The sequence below is a fragment of the Ascaphus truei genome, chromosome 2, assembly GCF_040206685.1.
Source record: "Ascaphus truei isolate aAscTru1 chromosome 2, aAscTru1.hap1, whole genome shotgun sequence".
Classification (NCBI taxonomy): domain Eukaryota; kingdom Metazoa; phylum Chordata; class Amphibia; order Anura; family Ascaphidae; genus Ascaphus; species Ascaphus truei.
This window is the reverse complement of record NC_134484.1, coordinates 27,421,173-27,441,998: the sequence shown is the minus strand read 5'-3', so window position 1 is coordinate 27,441,998 and position 20,826 is coordinate 27,421,173. Positions and strand designations below refer to the sequence as shown.

At 41.4% G+C, this 20,826-nt stretch overlaps 1 long non-coding RNA gene across 2 annotated transcripts in view; it reads right to left on the bottom strand.

Moving 5' to 3' along the window:
• Positions 1 to 8,955: 8,955 nt before the first annotated feature.
• Positions 8,956 to 20,826, bottom strand: part of LOC142476470 (uncharacterized) — a 150,226-nt gene continuing 138,355 nt past the window's right edge. For both annotated transcript variants that reach the window (XR_012791710.1, XR_012791716.1), the window contains 2 exons: positions 11,652 to 11,747; positions 8,956 to 9,088 (listed from right to left, as the gene is read on the bottom strand). This is a non-coding gene — a long non-coding RNA (uncharacterized LOC142476470). The remainder of the gene's footprint in view (positions 9,089 to 11,651; positions 11,748 to 20,826) is intronic.

Sequence of the window (20,826 nt, the reverse complement as noted above, 5' to 3'; positions counted from 1 at the left end):
CCAAGGGGTGATATTCTGTCCCTTCCCTTTGTAAGCCTCTTTTGAATCTCTTTTATTTCATCTAGTTCATGCTGTACATTGCTACACTGATCTTGAATGAAAACACAACATTGTTCTTTAATCAAAGCACATACCCCTCCTTTTGAAGCTAAAACATAGTCTAAAGCCATTCTGTTTTGTAAGGCCATAAGCCTAATCTGAACCTGTTCTTGGTTTAATGATGACATTAAAAACTGCAAAATTAAGGCCTGTAAATTGTTATCTGACTGAACATACATTCTTACACAGGTTTCATTGGTTGGTGGAGACACGTGACCCATAAATTGATTCTTGTTCCTAGTGTGTGATACACCCTTTAAAGAGGTTCCCTTAAAAAAATGGAAAATACAGAAATTATACACATAATACTAAAAACCTTATTTTATGCAAGCAACCTTTCTTTGGGTATGCAGTTGCTAGATAAAGGAAATGGCATCTATCTCTATCATCATATATTTTCAGAATCATCACAACATTCTATTACTGAGAATTGAAGGGGGTTTGTATCTGTGGAAGCGGAGGCATTATCATCACCCCTGCACGCATTGCATACATAATTCACTCAGAATATCAGAACAGACGATGTCTGCGATTGTCAAAATGGCTGACTTATGATCCTTTCCTTGTGGCTGACACACGCCCCTGGGTGACCCCCTTCTTTCGGTGAAGGTGCAACACACTTCTGGATCAAAGTTTTGCTGCACATGACACATACATAGAGAGTGATGAGTACTGCCAAAACACATACAAGAGCATTCATAAGCTTCACTTCCAGGAAACCAATCCTCCCATCAAGGCCCAATTGTACATACACCTTACATTTCTAACTTAAACAAACTCTAAAAATATTGCGTCTTTGAACAAATTAAATGTTCTGATAAAACCGGGCCTAAGCCTGGTGTCTTATTTTCCTCGTTGGTTAACGGTTAGAGTTTTGACTCGGAAACACGTTAACTTGATACGGCTGTGCTTTAGGTGACTTTGGTCTTTGGTGGAGCTGGAATGAGCTTTATGTGCTTTGGGTCCAGGAAAAGAACTCTGCCACTTTAATTGCTGTATTGGTGGTTAGTATAGGCCTTTTCATCTGGGATGAAGAGCATGCTTGCATAGGAAATATGTGACTATTAACCCCGTCTCGAGTAGGTGCACTTTCAACTTTGCCTAGAGAGACTCAAAAAATGTATTAGTTGAATACAATACTTATTGTTTTATTACCAATAACATGGTCCTTAATTTGTTCCTTTGGACTGCTGATAGTCACAAGTCATCCCATAAGTGTCTCATAGGGAGATAATTTATACCTAGGAATAAATCCTTGTATCAATGTGTTTACTCCTGTCTTAGCATCCGCATATAGACAGAGGTATTCCCTATTAATGTTCCTCAAATTAAAAACTAAGTAGCCAATGTGAACCTGACTTTGCTACAATCTAAGTTCCTAAGACTTGATGCCCCAGCCATTGCCAAACTAATTGTTTCCATAGTTAATTCTATCCAGTCTGCAGGCCATAACCCTAAGACCTGGAAAATTGCCAGAGTTTGTCCCAATCTTCAGAAGAGGGGACAAAAACACTGTCTCAAACTACAGGGCAATCTCTCTTCTCCAAATACGATCCACTGTGTAAGGAAGCAGTAGTCACGCCGTGCACGGCGTGCTCCTTACTCACCCGCGGCTCTGTCTGGGCCTCCCGCGGCTCGCAGGGACTCCTTCCCCATGGCGCCGAGCTCCGGTCCTCCTATGCGCGCGCGCGCACGTCTACTCTCCTCTTCTGCCCTCGGTTCAGGGCGTGGGTCCGTGCACGCAGCTACAGACGCTGCCACAGGGAGGCGCGGCCACACAGGGGCGCACCAACCCTTTAAAGAGACAGTACCCTTTTTCAATGCCACAATACAATTCACCAATACTTCTAGGATTTATAGCTCCTCCTCCAGGAACTCATCTAGACCTATCCCTGTCTCAGCCTGGCCCATTCACACACCCCCACCTTGCTACTCGGCTATTGGTTCCTCATACCTACATATACCCTCCAGATTCATTAACTCGTCGGCTGAGCATAGAACCAGTTGTTCTCATCACTCTCTGCCTCCCTAGTTCTGTTTCACAGATTCCCTCGTTTACCGGATTGGCTTCTGCTACGTCTTCCTGCACCTCTGGCATCCCGAACTCGGCATACGGCATCACGACTCTCCTCATCACTGGCATTCCGATTCTGGCTTACGGTAAACGACAACGTCTCTCTCTAACCCTGGACTTGGCTTCCGCACCCTCTACCATCCGTACCTCTCCTACCCCGATCCCGGAATCCCAGACCACTCTTCAATCAAGACGTGCCCTCGTGGCTGTGGGTGGCGTTATATCCTATCCCACCTCAGCACCGCGGTCCCATCTCGTTTGTGGTGAGCACATCCTGACACACTGTTATGGAAAAATATTCACCCCCCCATTAAGCAATTCTTTTACCCATACAAATTTCCCTAGCCAATCCCAATCTGGCTTTTACCCAAACACTCCACTGTAACTTTTCTGCTAAAAATTTGAAATGCCTTGTATATAATGTATACCCTGTTCACTTATGTAACTGCTTTTGCAACGATGTATCCCCTGTATTTAACCCTATGCCCAAGACACACCCACAAATGAGAGGTGACTCCCAATTCACCCCTTCCTGGCAAACCCATTCTAGATTACACAGCAATTTTGACAATAACCACTGCTTATGGACACCTTTGGAAAAAATAAATGGTTAAAAGTTATAACATACATCACATATTCATTTAATAGGCAAATGATTTTGTATAAGACTTCACACTAATGTCTTGCTTTATATAATCTCTTTGCACAGTGCTGAGCACATAGTCAGCTTTATATTTTTAACGACACTCCGCATATTCATCTGACTAAAGAAAAAATTATTTTATAAGACTTGTTCCCGGGCAAAAAGCCATCTTGTTTCTGGGCGTTTCGCCAATTGACCCTGAACAGATAAGATAACGGCACATCACGGATTCTTCCTGAAAAATAATAATTATTGGGTTGGAACTTTTTCTTAAAGTTTAAATAAATGGAGCTTTATCCAGAGCCCTAAGAACTGCATTTTTTATGGCCTCTCAAAAATTAAATAGCGGGACTTTTATATAGCTGAAGTTATATCTCCCATACACTCATGCTATCTCCCGCCACTCAGTTCTTTTTGATGCCTTCTGTTTGAACTCTCATACATTCACAGACTTCCTTCACTACAACTTTATGCTATCCTGTTTCAATTCTGCTCTTTCTCACGCTAAACAAACCTACTTCTCTCCATTAATCAACACTCATAAGTCTAACCCACACTAACTCTTCCTTCACCTCATCTCAGGACTTTGCTGATTATTTTAAGGAAAAAGGTTAAAATCCATACATTCTCTCTTTTTCCTCCTAGCCTACACCGCTTCCTGCTCTCTTCCTGCTTTCCTTGACTCTTTTTCCCCTGTATCAGAAGAGAATGTCACCATCACTGTTGATCTCCTCTTCTCCCTCTAATCTGCTACATCTCCATTCTCCTTCAAACGTGCAACAGTTATACCATGACTCAAAAATAGCAAGCTTGACCCTACCTGTCTTTCTAACTACTGAACTTGTCTTGTATTCTCTTGTTTGCTCCATTTTCTCAACACCCATTCTCTCCTTAACCCTCTACAATCTGACTTCTGCACTGCTCCCTCCACGGAGACAATTCTCACTAAAATAACTGATGACCTATATGCTGCCAAAGACATTACACTCTGCTCATATCTCCTCTCTCTGAAGCATTTGCCTCTGTGGACAACACTTCTCTCTTTTCTCTGTACACACTCTCTCTAGGTGACCTAATAACATCTCTTGGGTTTAAATACCACCACTATGCTGACGACACACACATTTACTTTTCAACCCCTGACCTTACATCTGCTGTACAAACCTAAGTTTCTGAATGTCTTTCTGTTATCTCATCCTGTAAGTCCCTCCTTCGCCTTAAATTTAACTTGGCAAAAACAGACTTCCTCATACTTCCTCCCAAACCTGACCCTATTATCTCCTTCCACATTACTCTTGAATCTTCCATCCAGTAGCCCAAGCACGCTGCTTAGGGGCCACACTCAACTCCTCTCTCATATTCTCCTCTCTCATTCAAATATTTCTATAACTGTCGCTTTTTCCTCCACAATATCACAAAGATACACCTGTTCCTCTGTTGCTCAACTGTTAAAACTCTGATTCAGGCCCTCATTCTCTCCCATTTTGATTACTGTAATCCCTTGCTATCCCGCCTTCCTGCCTTTCACCTGTCTTCCCTACAATCTATCCTAAACACTGCTGCCAGAATCACTCTACTCTTTAAACTCTGATTCTGCATTTCCCCTCCTGAAATTCCTCTCCTGACTTCTAATCAAATCCTATTGTCTCTGTACGCTCTCCCTACCTACAAATTAGATTGTACGCTCCTCAGTGCAGGGACTTCTCTTCCTTAATGTTACTTTTATGTCTGGATCACTTATATCATGACCTATTACCTTTACCATTTGCTAATGACGTGCACCCCTCCTGTGAAGCGCTATGCATATTAATGGCATTATATACATGAAAACATACAATACAATATATACTTCAAACAATTCTTGTGAGCTTTTACACGCATATTTAAACACAAAATATTCCCAAACATATCTTTATCCTATAGAAATAAAATTGAAATGTGTTTTTACTCGTTACACATAATACAGATCACACAATACAAAAACTCCTCTCATACATAGCCAAACAACATCACAAAAATAACGAACAAATAAAAGAAAAACATTTTTCACCTATTCCCAAACAATTTCATCCTGCAACCAAATTAATAAAAGTTCCCTTCTCTTTACCTTCTCTTTCTTTATTCTCATATTTTCTGATTTTAAAACTACTCTGATGCTCTGGAGCTTTTGAGTTAACTTTTTTATCTCCTGTACATTCCACGAGCTGGAGAAAAAAGTGGGGGCACGATCTGTGCTGCTGCGACTCTGATTCTCTATCTTGCAGACATTTGATTTCATTGTGAGCAAATAATATTCATGTTTTTTTACATACTTGCAAGTTTTTGGATGGTGATTTGTGTACACATGTGATACTTAGCATGGTTTATCTTTCACACAGGTAATCATTCAGGGTATCAAATCCATCTGGCAACTCTCTATTAGGGCGCAACAATTTTACTTGCCGGCACCGAAACTTGAGTTTATATCAGGAAATGATTTATAACCACTTATTGCATGTGGGGAAATGGAAGGAAAAGCTGATATTGTGGCCTTTCCTTCTCCCACACTCCACGCCCTGGTGGCAGTGGTGGAGGCGTGGGGCTCCTGCTCTCCTCTCTCTGCCGTTACAGAACAATTTCTATTCCCCCCTCTCTTGCTTTTCCCTCCTTCGAGGCTCACACAGCTCACACAGTCCAGATCTTCTCTCCTCTCCCGGTCCATGTGGCGGTCATCTATCGCCCACCTACCTCTACTCATCCCCCTTCTGCCTTTCTCTCTCACTTTGAATCCTGGCTCTCTTTCTTTCTCTCCTCAGACTCCCCTGTTCTTCTCCTTGGGGACTTCAACTGCCACATTGATGACCCCTCTCTCCCTTGGGCTTCCCGCTTTCTTTCTCTAACCTCTTCTTTTGGCCTTCAACAGTGGACTGCAGCCAGCACCCACAAGGATGGCCACTACTTAGACCTGGTTTTCACTAAAAACTTCTCTCTCTCCGACTTCTCCATTTCCCCTTTTCCTCTCTCCGACCATCACCTCATCTCATTTTCTATCTCTCGCTTCTCTCCATCTCCATCTCCATCTCGCCCTCGTTTTTTGCAGAAACCTGCGCTTTATTAACCTACCAGCTCTTGATTCCACTTTACGCTCCTCCCTCTCCTCTCTCAGTTCTGCTTCAGACCCTGACAACCTGGTCAGGAACTACAACTCTGCCTTATCTTCCTCTCTTGATCTTCATGCCCCACTTTCTCTCTGCCGTCCTCGCCCTTCTAACCCCAGACCCTGGCTAAACTCCCACACACGCATGCTGCGTTCCTCCACTCGTTCCTCTGAACGCCTCTGGAGGAAATCTCATACGCTCGCAGACTTCATTCACTACAAATTTATGCTATCCTGTTTCAACTCTGCCCTCTTTCAGGCTAAACAAACCTACTTTTCATCACTAATCAACACACACAAGTCTTGACTCTTTTTCTGCTATCTCGGAGGAGGATGTATCACTGCTGATCTCCTCTTCTCCCTCTACCACTTGCCCTCTTGATCCCATTCCCTCCCATCTCCTAAAACCTCTTGCTCCTTCTATAATCCCTATGCTCACACAGATCTTTAACTCTTCCCTCTACTCTGGTACCTTTCCTTCATCCTTCAAGCATGCAACCGTTATACCATTACTCAAAAACAGCAAGCTTGACCCTACCTGTCCTTCTAACTATCGACCTGTCTCCCTCCTGCCTTTTGCCTCCAAACTCCTTGAACGTCTTGTATTCTCTCGATTGCTACACTTTCTCAACACCTATTCTGTACTAGACCCTCTACAATCTGGCTTCCGCACTGCTCACTCTACTGAAACAGCCCTCACTAAAATAACTGACGACCTCCACGCTGCCAAAGACAGAGGTCATTACACTCTGCTCATATTACTCGACCTCTCTGCAGCATTCGACACCGTGGACCACCCTCTTCTCCTTCACATTCTCCATACTCTTGGTATTTGGAACAAAGCTTTATCCTGGATCTCCTCTTACCTCTCCCATCGTACCTTCAGTGTCTCTTTTGCTAACACCTGCTCCTCCTCTATTGATCTCTCTGTGGGGGTACCCCAGGGCTCTGTCCTGGGACCCATTCTCTTTTCTCTCTACACACTCTCTCTAGGTGACCTAATCACATCTTTTGGGTTTAAATATCACCTCTATGCTGACGACACACAAATTTACCTTTCAACCCCTGACCTTACACCTGCTATACAGACCAAAGTTTCTGAATGCCTCTCTGGAATATCATCCTGGATGGCCATCCGCCGACTGAAACTTAACATGGCAAAAACAGAGCTCCTTATACTACCTCCCAAACCTGGCCCTACTACATCCTTCCACATTGCTATTGGAAATACGATCATTCACCCAGTAGCCCAAGCACGCTGCCTAGGGGTCACACTTGATTCCTCTCTCTCATTCTCCTCTCATATTCAAAACGTTTCTAAAACTTGTCGCTTTTTCCTCCGCAATATCACAAAGATACGCCCTTTCCTCTGTTACTCAACTGCCAAAACTCTGACTCAGGCCCTCATTCTCTCACGTCTCGATTACTGCAACCTCCTGCTGTCCGGCCTTCCTACCTCTCACCTGTCTCCCCTACAATCTATCCTAAACACTGCTGCCAGAATCACTCTACTCTTTCCTAAATCTGTCTCAGCGTCTCCCTTGCTGAAATCCCTCTCCTGGCTTCCGATTAAATCGCGTATCTCACACTCAATTCTACTGCTCACTTTTAAAGCTTTACATTCTTCTGCCCCTCATTACATTTCAGCCCTTATTTCTCGCTATGCACCATCACGACTCTTGCGTTCTTCTCAAGGATGTCTTCTTTCTACCCCCTTTGTATCTAAAGCTCTCTCCCACCTTAAACCTTTCTCACTTTCTGCCCCACACCTCTGGAATGCCCTTCCCCTCAATACCCGACTAGCCCCCTCGCTATCCACCTTTAAGACCCACCTTAAGACACATCTGCTTAAAGAAGCATATGAGTAGCACTGGATAATCATGGACACATGACACAAAGCTTGGCCCCCTGCAGACGCACTTACTAGTATTCCCTCCTACTGTCTCTGTACGTTCTCCCTACCTACCAATTAGATTGTAAGCTCCTCGGAGCAGGGACTCCTTCCTTAATGTTACTTTTACAGTATGTCTGAAGCACTTATTCCCATGATCTGTTATTTATATTTGTTATTTATATGACATGTATTACTACTGTGAAGCGCTATGTACATTTTATGGCGCTATACAAATAAAGACATACATACAAGTGCACACCTGATTTCCACTGCTTTCAGTCAGCCGGGCCTGCCATGCTTGACTTTAGCCACAAAACCCCATAAAATCCAAAGATTTATACTGCCACAGACACACAGGGATCATTGAAAGTTAGAAGGTTCCACTATGAGCCCTTGTGTTCGCATTCTTACGAATAAGAAAACCGGTGCGGCTGCCCATAGGTTCACGCTTCCTTCCATAGTAATTTATTGCAAACAAACTTTTTTCATTGGGGTGGCGTGTTTTTTCACTGGGACTTGCATGTGTTTTTTCACTTGAACTTGCATGTGTTTTTTCACTTGAACTTGCATGTGTAATTTCATTTGAACTTGCATGTGTATTTTCATTGGCCAACAAAACATATTTATATTGTCTCTTCTTGTTCTCTGTATCCATTCTTTATTATTTTTGTCTGCAGACACACAACCTCTAACGGCAACTTTTGAGAACTTTGGTTTCCTATTATTCTCCTGTTACAGTAATCACATTTAATTGACCTGTACAATACGCCTGATACAATAATCAGCGGAAGCTGATTGCGTACAACTCTTTTGGCATGTTATTGTTCTGTTTTTTTCACCATAACTATACCCAAGAAAACACTTAAACTACTTCAGCGGGTCCAACCCAGTCCTGATAAACCTTATACTTTTATAACATGGATAAAGATAAGACCTTCTAAACAGATATCCATAAATAAACTCAAGCCCGTGTGAGTCACTGAATCCATAATTTTATGTATTCTTTGATTAGTTAAAGTGGAAAACCAATTATCAACCCCTCCAGCATTATCCTCCTCCTTGCTTCCACCCCCTGCCCTTACCCCCCTCCCCCTTTCCCCACCCACCCCCCCCTCTTCACCCATCCCCTACATGTGTATCTAATACACTGAGATTTTAATTCTTTTTTATCCATATCCTTTTATTTCATTCGGTTCCATCGACATCGGGAGGCCCATGAGGTTTGCGCTGACTATCTTCACACTACAAAAGACAGAGCAAATGTACAATCAGGGACCCTTCCTGCTCAGACAACAAAAATATTTATCACACCCAGGACGGTCTGAAAACAATCCCTTAAGCATACAAACACTCACCTTCATCACCAAAAAACCAAAACTTTTAACGGGACTCTCACCTTAGTCCCAATAAAACTTAACAATTATAACACTTTAAAATAGATACAGGAACAGACAAATAAACTTATTTGAAACTGCGAGGTAAACCCGTCAACCCAGATTGAGACACCCTTCCAAACCTGGCTCTCTACACACCACTCAAAACAACTTTTTAAACTCAGGCTTTCCTCAAAAGGTGAAGATCATCAGGAAGCGCAATGTCATGTAAAAAACAGAAGAAAATTCCCTGATGGTGCAGTATTGTGATTGATATGTGATAAATATCAAGGTGCAGTGTGCTGGATACTCACAAGTGTAGAGTGAGCAATGTTCCCATAAAGGTTTCTTTATGTGTGTCAGCCCGTTGGACCGTCAGACAGGTAAGTGGAATGGTAAGTGCTGGAGACCTTAAGTGAATAATAAAACGGACATAGTGCAGACTGTACAAAATATCTTTAAAAGTAAGTATATGTGCAATACACTCACATGGTTTTAAAAGGTAACAAGCGTTTAGATCACACAGGTTGGATCTCAGCAATGAATGAGCTGTTCTCTGTCCCCCCTCTGCCTCGGCAGGCGTGCGTGTCACCAGTGCGTCTCACCCTAACCGGAAACCGGAAGTGACGTCATCTGCTCTGGGGGACGCCGATCCTGTGGGAGTTTTTCTCATCAGCCTCACTCTACGCGTTTCTCCGTATTGCGGTTTCTTCAGGAGTGTATGGCTGACATGCTCTAGGAGGATTTTATACGCTATGCTCAGATCCCATTGGTGGGCAATTAAGTATGGTAATCCAAATCACTAATTAGGGCAGGGATTACAGGTGTAAACAGGCAATATTTGTACAACTCATATCAATTATATATGAGTATAAACAGACATAAAAGTTATAAGACTCATATCATACATATATGAGTCTTCCAAAAGAAATGAACTTAAAATTAACGATATACACATATTAGTTAAAATGGTTAAAATAATTAAAATAAATTAAATTAACCGCTACAACATGATTAACCCCTAAATAAACTGAGCTAGTCATATAATAGCAGACATGGTGATGTAGTTTATCTAGTGGAGAAAAGACAGGCATGTTAAAATCATTCACAGAAAAGGTTTTATGTCGAACTCAAGATTTAAACCTTGGGGGGAAATGGTTTTTAGCTCGAATATCCAGAATGATTCCCTCTTGATTAAATTACATTCAAAGCCATAGAGCAAGTTTTGCCCCATTGGAGGGGGGGCAATAGAGACTTAAATTTAATCAAGAGGGAATCATTCTGGATATTCGAGCTAAAAACCATTTCCCCCCAAGGTTTAAATCTTGAGTTCGACATAAAACCTTTTCTGTGAATGATTTTAACATGCCTGTCTTTTCTCCACTAGATAAACTACATCACCATGTCTGCTATTATATGACTAGCTCAGTTTATTTAGGGGTTAATCATGTTGTAGCGGTTAATTTAATTTATTTTAATTATTTTAACCATTTTAACTAATATGTGTATATCGTTAATTTTAAGTTCATTTTATTAAAATTCTTTTGGAAGACTCATATATGTATGATATGAGTCTTATAACTTTTATGTCTGTTTATACTCATATATAATTGATATGAGTTGTACAAATATTGCCTGTTTACACCTGTAATCCCTGCCCTAATTAGTGATTTGGATTACCATACTTAATTGCCCACCAATGGGATCTGAGCATAGCGTATAAAATCCTCCTAGAGCATGTCAGCCATACACTCCTGAAGAAACCGCAATACGGAGAAACGCGTAGAGTGAGGCTGATGAGAAAAACTCCCACAGGATCGGCGTCCCCCAGAGCAGATGACGTCACTTCCGGTTTCCGGTTAGGGTGAGACGCACCGGTGACACGCACGCCTGCCGAGGCAGAGGGGGGACAGAGAACAGCTCATTCATTGCTGAGATCCAACCTGTGTGATCTAAACGCTTGTTACCTTTTAAAACCATGTGAGTGTATTGCACATATACTTACTTTTAAAGATATTTTGTACAGTCTGCACTATGTCCGTTTTATTATTCACTTAAGGTCTCCAGCACTTACCATTCCACTTACCTGTCTGACGGTCCAACGGGCTGACACACATAAAGAAACCTTTATGGGAACATTGCTCACTCTACACTTGTGAGTATCCAGCACACTGCACCTTGATATTTATCACATATCAATCACAATACTGCACCATCAGGGAATTTTCTTCTGTTTTTTACATGACATTGCGCTTCCTGATGATCTTCACCTCTTCACTGTCCACGGGATCGAGAGAACGACCCCACACTGGGTTAAGCAGCATTAATTCATGTTTGTATAAGTATCACATTTTTTCACATCTGTGTTTATAATTTTGGAGCGCCACTTTTTGATATATTTGCCTGCCATTTCCTCAAAAGGTGCCTTTTACCTTGATTCTTATGAGCGCTCAGATTTGAGTGACCGATGAGTGTTTTTTTCAGGTGCTCAGCTTCCGGTATATTTGGTTTCCTATTCGGAGCGCCATCTGTGAAAAGCGTGAATAAATAAGAGTCATCTGAGGATTATTTTGCAGCATAACAAATAAGTTTATTGCAGTGTACGGTGCACACGCAGAAGGAAAGTTCAAATTAAACACTCCCCCAACGACATGGTGGCATACAGGCCTTATTTATACACAAAATACTAAGCCCACGCCCCCTAAAGGAGGTTGCTTGTGCGTCACTACGTAAGCATATAAGATAAACAAAATATGAACATGAACACATCAAGTTAATAGCATTATTATGGGATTCATATTAGAAATGAAATGACTCAGCAATAACACCTTATACAAGCCGTTGACCTTTTCTCTACATATGGGACTTCATGGGCACCTCCCTCGGAATGCGAGACGTTCTGGTTATCTATATTTTATTTTCATAACATTCGCGCTTTTCTCTCCTCTTCAAGGTTTTTGTAGTTAGCTGGACAGCTTAATATCACTTAAAACTTCAGGAGAAGAAAAAATAAAAAAATGTGTCTTTAAACTAACTTCCATACCAACACTCGTGCAGACAAATAGACATGACAATATGAGGCACCTAAGATGGATGCTGATTAAAATGGCTGCTTAGATCCCAGTGCTGTTTACGTCAGACCTCCCCCCTCCTTACATCATATTTTCACTTTGTCATCATAAGTGCACCGCCGGGCCCCAACACAGGGAAGCGCTATCCCTCACACTCACATTCACCTTATTGTTGTGGACACTCAAGGGATAAAGCACATCATTATCAAAGGGACTGAGGGTGATGTGATGATGGACATGTGGGTGAGGGGATGGTATGCATTCAGGGTGATGCAGTGTTATTCCTATGATGTATTGATGTTATGCAAAGAGAGTTTCATTGAAGTTATCGTTCATGCTCAGTAAATACTGTTTATTCACATTATGTATTTACTGTATGGTTGTTCTGGTGAGGGCACACTCCCACCACGTTGGGATCCCTCATCAGTGGTGGCGCTGCACCGAGTGTAAGTATATACCCCAGGTTCCCAGTGGCGGAAGCTCAGCCCTCCTGGTTGCCAAACAGGTACAGCACCACACCGATAAGTAGTCAGATACACCTACCCACCTCAATCTCACTTAGGGTGGAGGAAAGAGGGCTACATACTGTATGATTGTCATTTAAAAAAGGATGAACCTACTGTACCAAACAGAAATAGAGAAAGTTTGAATGCCTCCTTTATGAAATCTGTGTTAAAACATCTATTGTGTTAAAAAAAAAATATGCGGCTGGAAAGTAAAATAATTGAACACTCTAAATGATAATTTGAAGCAAATGATGGATTTACAGTGTCCAGTTCAAAGGAATTAGAGCTAAGGGCAAGCATAATCAAACGTATCACTTTTGCCTTCAACATCCCTTAATCAGACACTATTACATGTTCTTATAATAAGCCTCATCAGGCACTTTTATTGTCCATGAAATGTATAAGAAAGCATCTTCTATCTCACGTGGACACCTGATGCGTTCTGATTACGCTTAACTAGTCCTAAATGTGGGTTTACTTTTCTTCATCAAAGTACAGTGTACTATATTTTTCTCTAAGAGTTTAGAAAGAAGCATTTGAAAATATTCTATTTTAAAAATGAATTTCTTCACCTTTCTGTGAAGTTTTTACCTTTCCTTAAGAAAATTTTGGCCTTCTACTTCATAGGATTGTATTGCCTAATAATAAGAATAATATGAGTACGGAAGGATACTTAAACTGGTGATGAAAATAATGTGGACTGTGTTTATGGAATTTTACAGCATGTGGGAGGAGAGGCTCAGTGAGTAACGACACTGACTGGCACTGAGTTTGAAGCAGGGGAACCTGGTTCAATTCCCGGTGTCGGCTCCTTGTGACCTTGGGCAAGTCACTTTATCTCCCTGTGCCTCAGGTGCCAGAAACATAGATTATAAGATCCACAGGGCAGGAACTGTGCCTGCAAAATGTCTCGTAATGCCACATAAAACTAGCAGCGCTATACAGAACATGCTGTTATTATTATTTCATGTGTATGTATTTCCTTTTTAGTAACAGTATCTTTAGGTTTCTTCAGCGTGGTCATGTATTATGCACAGATGTTTTAGAAGCAATTGTAAATGATGTTCATAATCTGTTTAACTCTGTTTTATGAATAACTACTGTTTATCCCTATATCAACAGTATGTAATGTAATATATTTATCAGTAAAGGAACATTGTTCTAGTTTATCATGTAGCGGTCATGTAAAATGGCTACAGTCATCTCTCCTGCTGACAGTAAGGCCTGGTAAGTTGTGGGCATGCCAGCAGTAATTATGGAGGTTTGCCCTCACACCCTGGTGAGGTGCCCTGTGTATGGATGGGAGTGGTCACAGGCTCTGACTCCATGGTTAGTGATGTCAGAGGTGTGTCAGCTTCCAGAGTGTACATAAGGCACAGCACTGTGTCTAAAAGTTAGTTCTGCCAGAGTTCTGAGTAGTTCTGCGTGGTTAAGGGGAGTTCTGAGTAGTCAAGAGAGGATTAGAAGTTATGTTATAGTAGCTGAGTAAGAAGACTGTGTCCAGGGACCTGCCACAGGGTAAAGACATCCCGGCTGGGATAGGGAATCCCTATTAAAGGAGAATTACACCTTTCAAAGGGAAGCACTGTATGATGATGAGTGGCTAGAGAAACTACTGCGAGGGGCAGCTAGCCCACCTCAAGCAATAAAGATGCTCTTAATTACCAACCCTCTCGTGTACATGTGTGGAGAGATTGTACAGAGAGGAGCACCACAGAGGAGTTCCTCGCCAGGACCATCCCCAAGTGACTGAAGGGACCCTGATGAGGTGGAGGCGCTGCACTGGAACTAGGTAGGACTCAGCACACTACCTCAGCTGCCTGTCTGGACGGGTCCTCCCCACACACCATCATGCGGGAGACTCAGGAGTCCTGTTGCCAACAGGTGCACCACCAGACACTATCACACTGTAATGGGGACCGGTTAGACCACAGGGGCCAATATGAGATTGGGTGGGTCAGGCCGGTTCACAAAACCCGTTACATTTGGAGGCGAGCTGCTGAGATCAGATCTGTCAACAGGACAGGCTCTAGCTAGGCACACTGGGAAACAGGGAGAGTGTCTGCTGCCACTCTGTGCTGCGTAGGGACGGACCTAGGGGTGGTCAGGGGCTGACAGGGTATTGTCAATTCGCAGGGATGACCTAGGGGCCTGAAAGGAGTGAGGGGTTTGGAGCCGGGCTATAGCTGACCGAGTCACTTTGAGGTAGTGCTAGTTGGTAGGACGCCAGAAGGGATAGCCTGTGAAAATGTGCCCTTGTATTCTCCAACGTCTTAGCGTGAAAATACACCGTCTGCCGATGACTTCAAACCTCCGGAGGATTTAACCCACTCTTATAGCGCTGATGATCTGGGAAAACAAAATGGCGGACGAGCTCGGGAGAAGACAGTAATTGAGTCAGACAACCATTGAAGCTTTGTCAAGAACTGTTCTCTCATTTATTGAAGGGTTACAGCCAGTTTATATAGCAAACTTGAGCATAGAAAAAACACAGATATGAGAACATACTTCCCCTTTTACTTCACAGTCTGTCTATCTCAGCAAAATGACAGTTAGACAGTTTATGGTCTGAGAAAGGGGCTCACTACCGGGTTAGGAGGCCGTTAAGGAAATGTCAGCATGTTCTGTAATGCATTCTTGTGTAACTTATGCTCAATATGGCTGAAGACAAGTTCCTGTTTTCTATAGGGCAAAACAAGTCTGAACAAATACAGTTCGGCTAGAGATAAGTAGGTGATAGTTCAGGTCACTTTCTCAGACTGCCTGGACAGCACAATTTCATATGGCACATAGCATGTGGTTAGTTCCTGAGACTTAAATGTTAGTACAGAATAGTTATAGAAAAATGGTTATCCAGCAATCAAAATGGAGTCCCCCCTTATATGCACATTTTCAATCCCCCCTTTTGTCATGACTAAATGACAATTAACCTCTAGGATATGGGGGTCTCGTATTGGATTTGAATATTATCATAATCCATCAAAGGTATCTGGACTCTAGTGGCAGTAGGTCCAGAGTCATGTATCATATTTGGGAAACTGTGAATGGGGCATTAACGTTCAGTGATGCATATGTGTGATCAACTGACTTACCAAAAGGCATAATCATTTTACAGAAAGATAAACACATAAATTTGCAACATGAAATAATAACAACTAATACTACAAATATGCAAACGATAAATATCAGTCCCATAACAATTCTCTTTCCCTTATTTTGTCGTGGGTCCATAACCTAACAACTACTATATTGTTTTTGATATTGTTGATATACTTTGTCGTACTGAAGTAGTGGTGCAGGTTTTGGGGGTCCGAAGAAAATAAAAAAAATATATATATATATGTGGCCACAGGAGTTCTTGTTTGTAGAGAGATATATCTCGGTGTGGCTGGTATAACATCTTTTCTGTTTACCAGGTTGACTATTACTACAAAAACTATTACCAATTTCTAAATTACTATTCACACTGATCTTCTGTAACTACTAGCACATTATGGCGGCTAAAATTTGTGAAAATTGGTGGGGGCTAATTTCTACCGGGAGCGATTGCACAAATATCCATCTTGCACGCATCTTTCATACTGCATTTATTCAGAATGGCAAAACAGAAAAATGGCTGCTATGGTAAAAAATGGCTGACTTATGATCCTTTCCTTGTGGCTGACACACGCCTCTGGGTGACCTCCCACTTTCCTCATAGCCTCATATCCAATCTTCTTAGTCCCCTCTTATTCTTTAGAGACAGTCTATTTAAAGAACAGTTAACCATTGCATAGTCCTGCTGGACCAAGAGATTGTCCAATTGTGCCTTGTCATTCTTTTTCGGCCATTATATCGGCACAGTTGATTTCTTCTCGGTCTCTTCTTCTGGGGGACTGCTGACATCACCGAAAAGAGGCATAGCGTCGGTGGGGGTGCAACGCACTTCTGGATCAAAGTTTACTGCATATGACACATACATAGAGAGTGATGAGTAGTACAGACACACACACAAAAGCATCCAATAGCTTCGCTTCCAGAGAACTAATCCAACCACCAAGTCCCAACAAATCCCATCCGTCATCTCTACCTTTAAACACTGGACTATTTTCCCCAAATAACATAAACTATTCTAGTTGCAGGGTAATATTCTATCTGTCCTCTTATCACAGAGTCAATAACTTCCCTAGGGCAAACTCTTATTTCTACACCCTTCGTAACCAATTTCTTATAGATGGTTCTACAAATGTCTTATTTCATATTGTCTTTTTCTCAAGGGGTTAAATATAACACTTATTTTCCCTGGGGTGCAACCTATTGAATATAGATAGTATATTGGGTTATATTATACATAAAATATGGGCTTTGTTTACTAGGATTCCATTGTGTGACAAAAGGTGTGCATATATGCTATACACAAATCAATAAAAACAAAATAACAATTACTAAACAAAATATACCTGTTCCTACCCTATCGTCTTTGTGTGCACACTATTTACACAAACCTAATAGACTATACATTTATAATTAAAATAACAAAACCTGTAAAGAAAAAAGATTATTAAAAAGTTCAAAGTTCATATGTTGAGGCCTGGAATTTTGGCTGTGTCTCTAGGCTTTTCCACTTTGGATACGGTGCAGATTGAAGCAACTGTGGGTGGTGCTGGGATAAGTTTCATATGCGTAACGTGGATCCAAAAAGAGACCTCTGCCATTTTATTTGCTGTAGTGGTGATGAGTAGTACTTTTAATAGTAGTAGTAGCGCCTTTTCATCTGGGATGAAGAACGTTCTTGCGTAGGAAATGCTTGACCATTAACCCATCTCTCGTAGGTGCACTTTCAACTTTGACATGTGCCTAGAGAGACTCAAAAATATATCAGTTGCATACAATACTTACTAATTGTTTTACTAAACAGTCACTGTGGTCTTGACTTTGCTACAATCTAAATTCATTCAAATTGGTGCCTCAGCTATTGCCAAACCAAAAGAAAAAATGACTAAAATAATTCTGTATAGAACTCCAAACTAATTACTTGTAATATAATTTCTTTGAAAAGTGCCGAGCACACTGCCAACCTTAAAAGGCACTAAGCAATATTCTTAAAAATAATAATAATAATTTCAGATTTCGTTCATCCCGGGCACTAAACCATCTAACTTCTGGGCATAGACAGCTATATGATAAACAGCAATAATAATAATTGTATATATACAATAAACCGACATTCATATTATTCAATGCACATAAAACTTTCACATAGTTAGGATTCACTCAGATTATACAAGCACACAGGGATTACTTAATCAACCTTTTTACCATATTTATAAAATTTAATAAAACATTCTGGGGAAAAACTAATTTTCCTACCTTGAATTTACACACAAAACATATTTTCCACTAAGATTTACAATACTTGAGAATCTCAATACCGGCGGGAAAGACCCGTCTGAATTTAGACAAAAATATTCTACTAAAAAAAATTCTCTGGTTCCCTTCTTAGGGGCTGGTTTGCAATTACTGGAAAAATATCTTGTCTCGTTACAATCATAGCACTTCCTGTCCTTTCTTTTCCCTTGCTTTCTTAGCTTCTCTGCTCTTTTTTTTTTTTCCTTCTTACGTTATGTTAAATATAAATACAGCAGTTTGGAGTTATAACACATTTTTATTTATTTTTCCTTCCTCATTTTTTTTTTTTTTTTTAGCGTTGTTTTGACAGACCTGAATAAAACTGTGCCACAGTGTCAGTATCTGATTCTGATTCATCCTGTGACTTTTCCCTGTCCCATGAACGGTCCCTGACAGGGGTTAATTCCTGCCTAGAGTCCGTCTCTTCCCCATCCGTACCGATCTGCCTGGCAGGCATATCAATAGGGAGTGGTCTAGGGAGCCTATTGCTTCGGGTTCCCCATGAAGCCATAAGAACTTCTTTATCGGAGACTGCCTCAGAGCCTGTGACCTAGGAAAGGTTAAGGGATCAGGGTTTTTTTTTTTTTAAGAACAGGGACACTGGGGTAAATTGGGGCTACCTATGGAAATGGTAATTGTCCCGATGCCATAGGGGCAGGGGGCAAATATGCATTTTGAGAGTTATATATATATAAAAAAAAATTCAGTTGACAGCACTTAAAAGATGCAATTTTGACACAGGCTGCAGCATATTCCTTATCAGTTTTAATAATGCTAAAATCAACCTCTGCTTCAGCACAATCCTGTGTGTCAGCTAACAATGATTCATATTCGCGTTTTTTTAGCAGTGCGAATCAAATCGTTCCTGGTAGTATTTTTAGGTATGAAAACAGATGATTGCGGTGTAACTAGGACAGGTTTGGCATTACTATGTGCGGGAGTTAATGTTACAGCACATGAATCAGTCAATACCTCTTTAAATTCCTCAGCTAGTTCCCTTACAGAAGCACAAAAATCCTTAACTCTATGATTGCTGGCTCCTGCAGATGACTCAGACGTCACAGAACCTGCTGAAGCAGTGGTTTCTTTAAGTTTCCTTAAAGGCAATTGGTTACGGGGTGATGGTATATCGGAATGAGACGAATCTGAAGCATCGTCTTCCCATTCACTCTCCCTGGAGACAGGGGGTGAAACGAGAGATGAAACTTTTGTGGAGCTTACGGCCTTGGGAAGCTTTCTGTTTGGGCTTTCTTTACAGGACGACTTATGATGCTCAGATTCAGATAGGTGTGCCACCTCTGATTCTGCATCGTCTCTCAACTCCACATAGGTGGGTAGAGAGGGCTGTGGGCAAATGCCATTACTCTCCTCCCTGCGTACGGATGCAGGAGGTTTGGGGTGATGACTTGCAGCATAGTGTGATAACGCTGCCAACATGTTAGGATCAAAACTTGGAAAATAGTGGCACAGGTGTGATAGGACTATATGGGGGTACTTGTAACATCACACAAGGCGGTGGCGGTGGGGGTAACACATCAGGAGGTAGAAACTCCTGTGGGGGTGCATTAGGGTCTTGGGAATACATTGTAGTGAGATAATTAGGCGGGGGTGGCCAAATTGGCTCCTCGGATTTTGGGTTATCATTAGGTTTTGCCTCATTAATGTGAGGTGCAACTTTTACCCAAATGCGGCCACATAAGGCCATATAATGCATGTCCCACTCGGGATCAGGCTGAAACCATAGCCATTCAGGATCTCCACCCAAACATAATCCTTTTATCATTGTCATATGATATGCGGCAAAACTACCTTCCCATCATTTAGACAATACAATACACACTTGATTAAAATAACCAAAATCAAGCTCGTTTTGCACTGTAAAAAGGTATGGGCAACACAGCGTAATATCATGCACTTATATACTTAGCACTTATATACTTAGCACTTATATACTCAGCACTTATATATCCTACGCACTGATATACTTATCTTGTATATGTTTACGCACAGATAGACTCAGCACTTATATACTTATGCACTTATATATACTTAGCACTTTATATGTCTTATATATCTTATCTTATATATATAACGACATGCCCATGCACAATAATACAGAAAAAAGAAAAAAATCCCTTAAAAATCCCGTACAATCCTCCTCCCCACTTAAAAAAAAAATACACTTTTCCCACAGACACTGTAAGAGTTTTTCAAGCAGATACCCAACTATATCGCTTGTTCCTATCTCTCAACAGGGACTATAACCCTGTGTATATACTTCTGTCAAGGATTCATGTAATCCTGACTTCACTTTGAGTCCTTTACTCAAGTGTTTCTATGGTTTTTCCTTAACCTTGAATCATCCGGTGCAGCGGTAACTCTAAAAACTTCTAAACCTTAAAACCTTATGGGCTCTTTGGGCAAGGAGACACAGACGGATAATATACAGATAAAATATATATCTTGTATGCTTACCCCGAATGTGGCTTCTGTCCCAAATCTGACACCATGAAAATGTGCCCTTGTATTCTCCAACGTCTTAGCGTGAAAATACACCGTCTGCCGATGACTTCAAACCTCCGGAGGATTTAACCCACTCTTATAGCGCTGATGATCTGGGAAAACAAAATGGCGGACGAGCT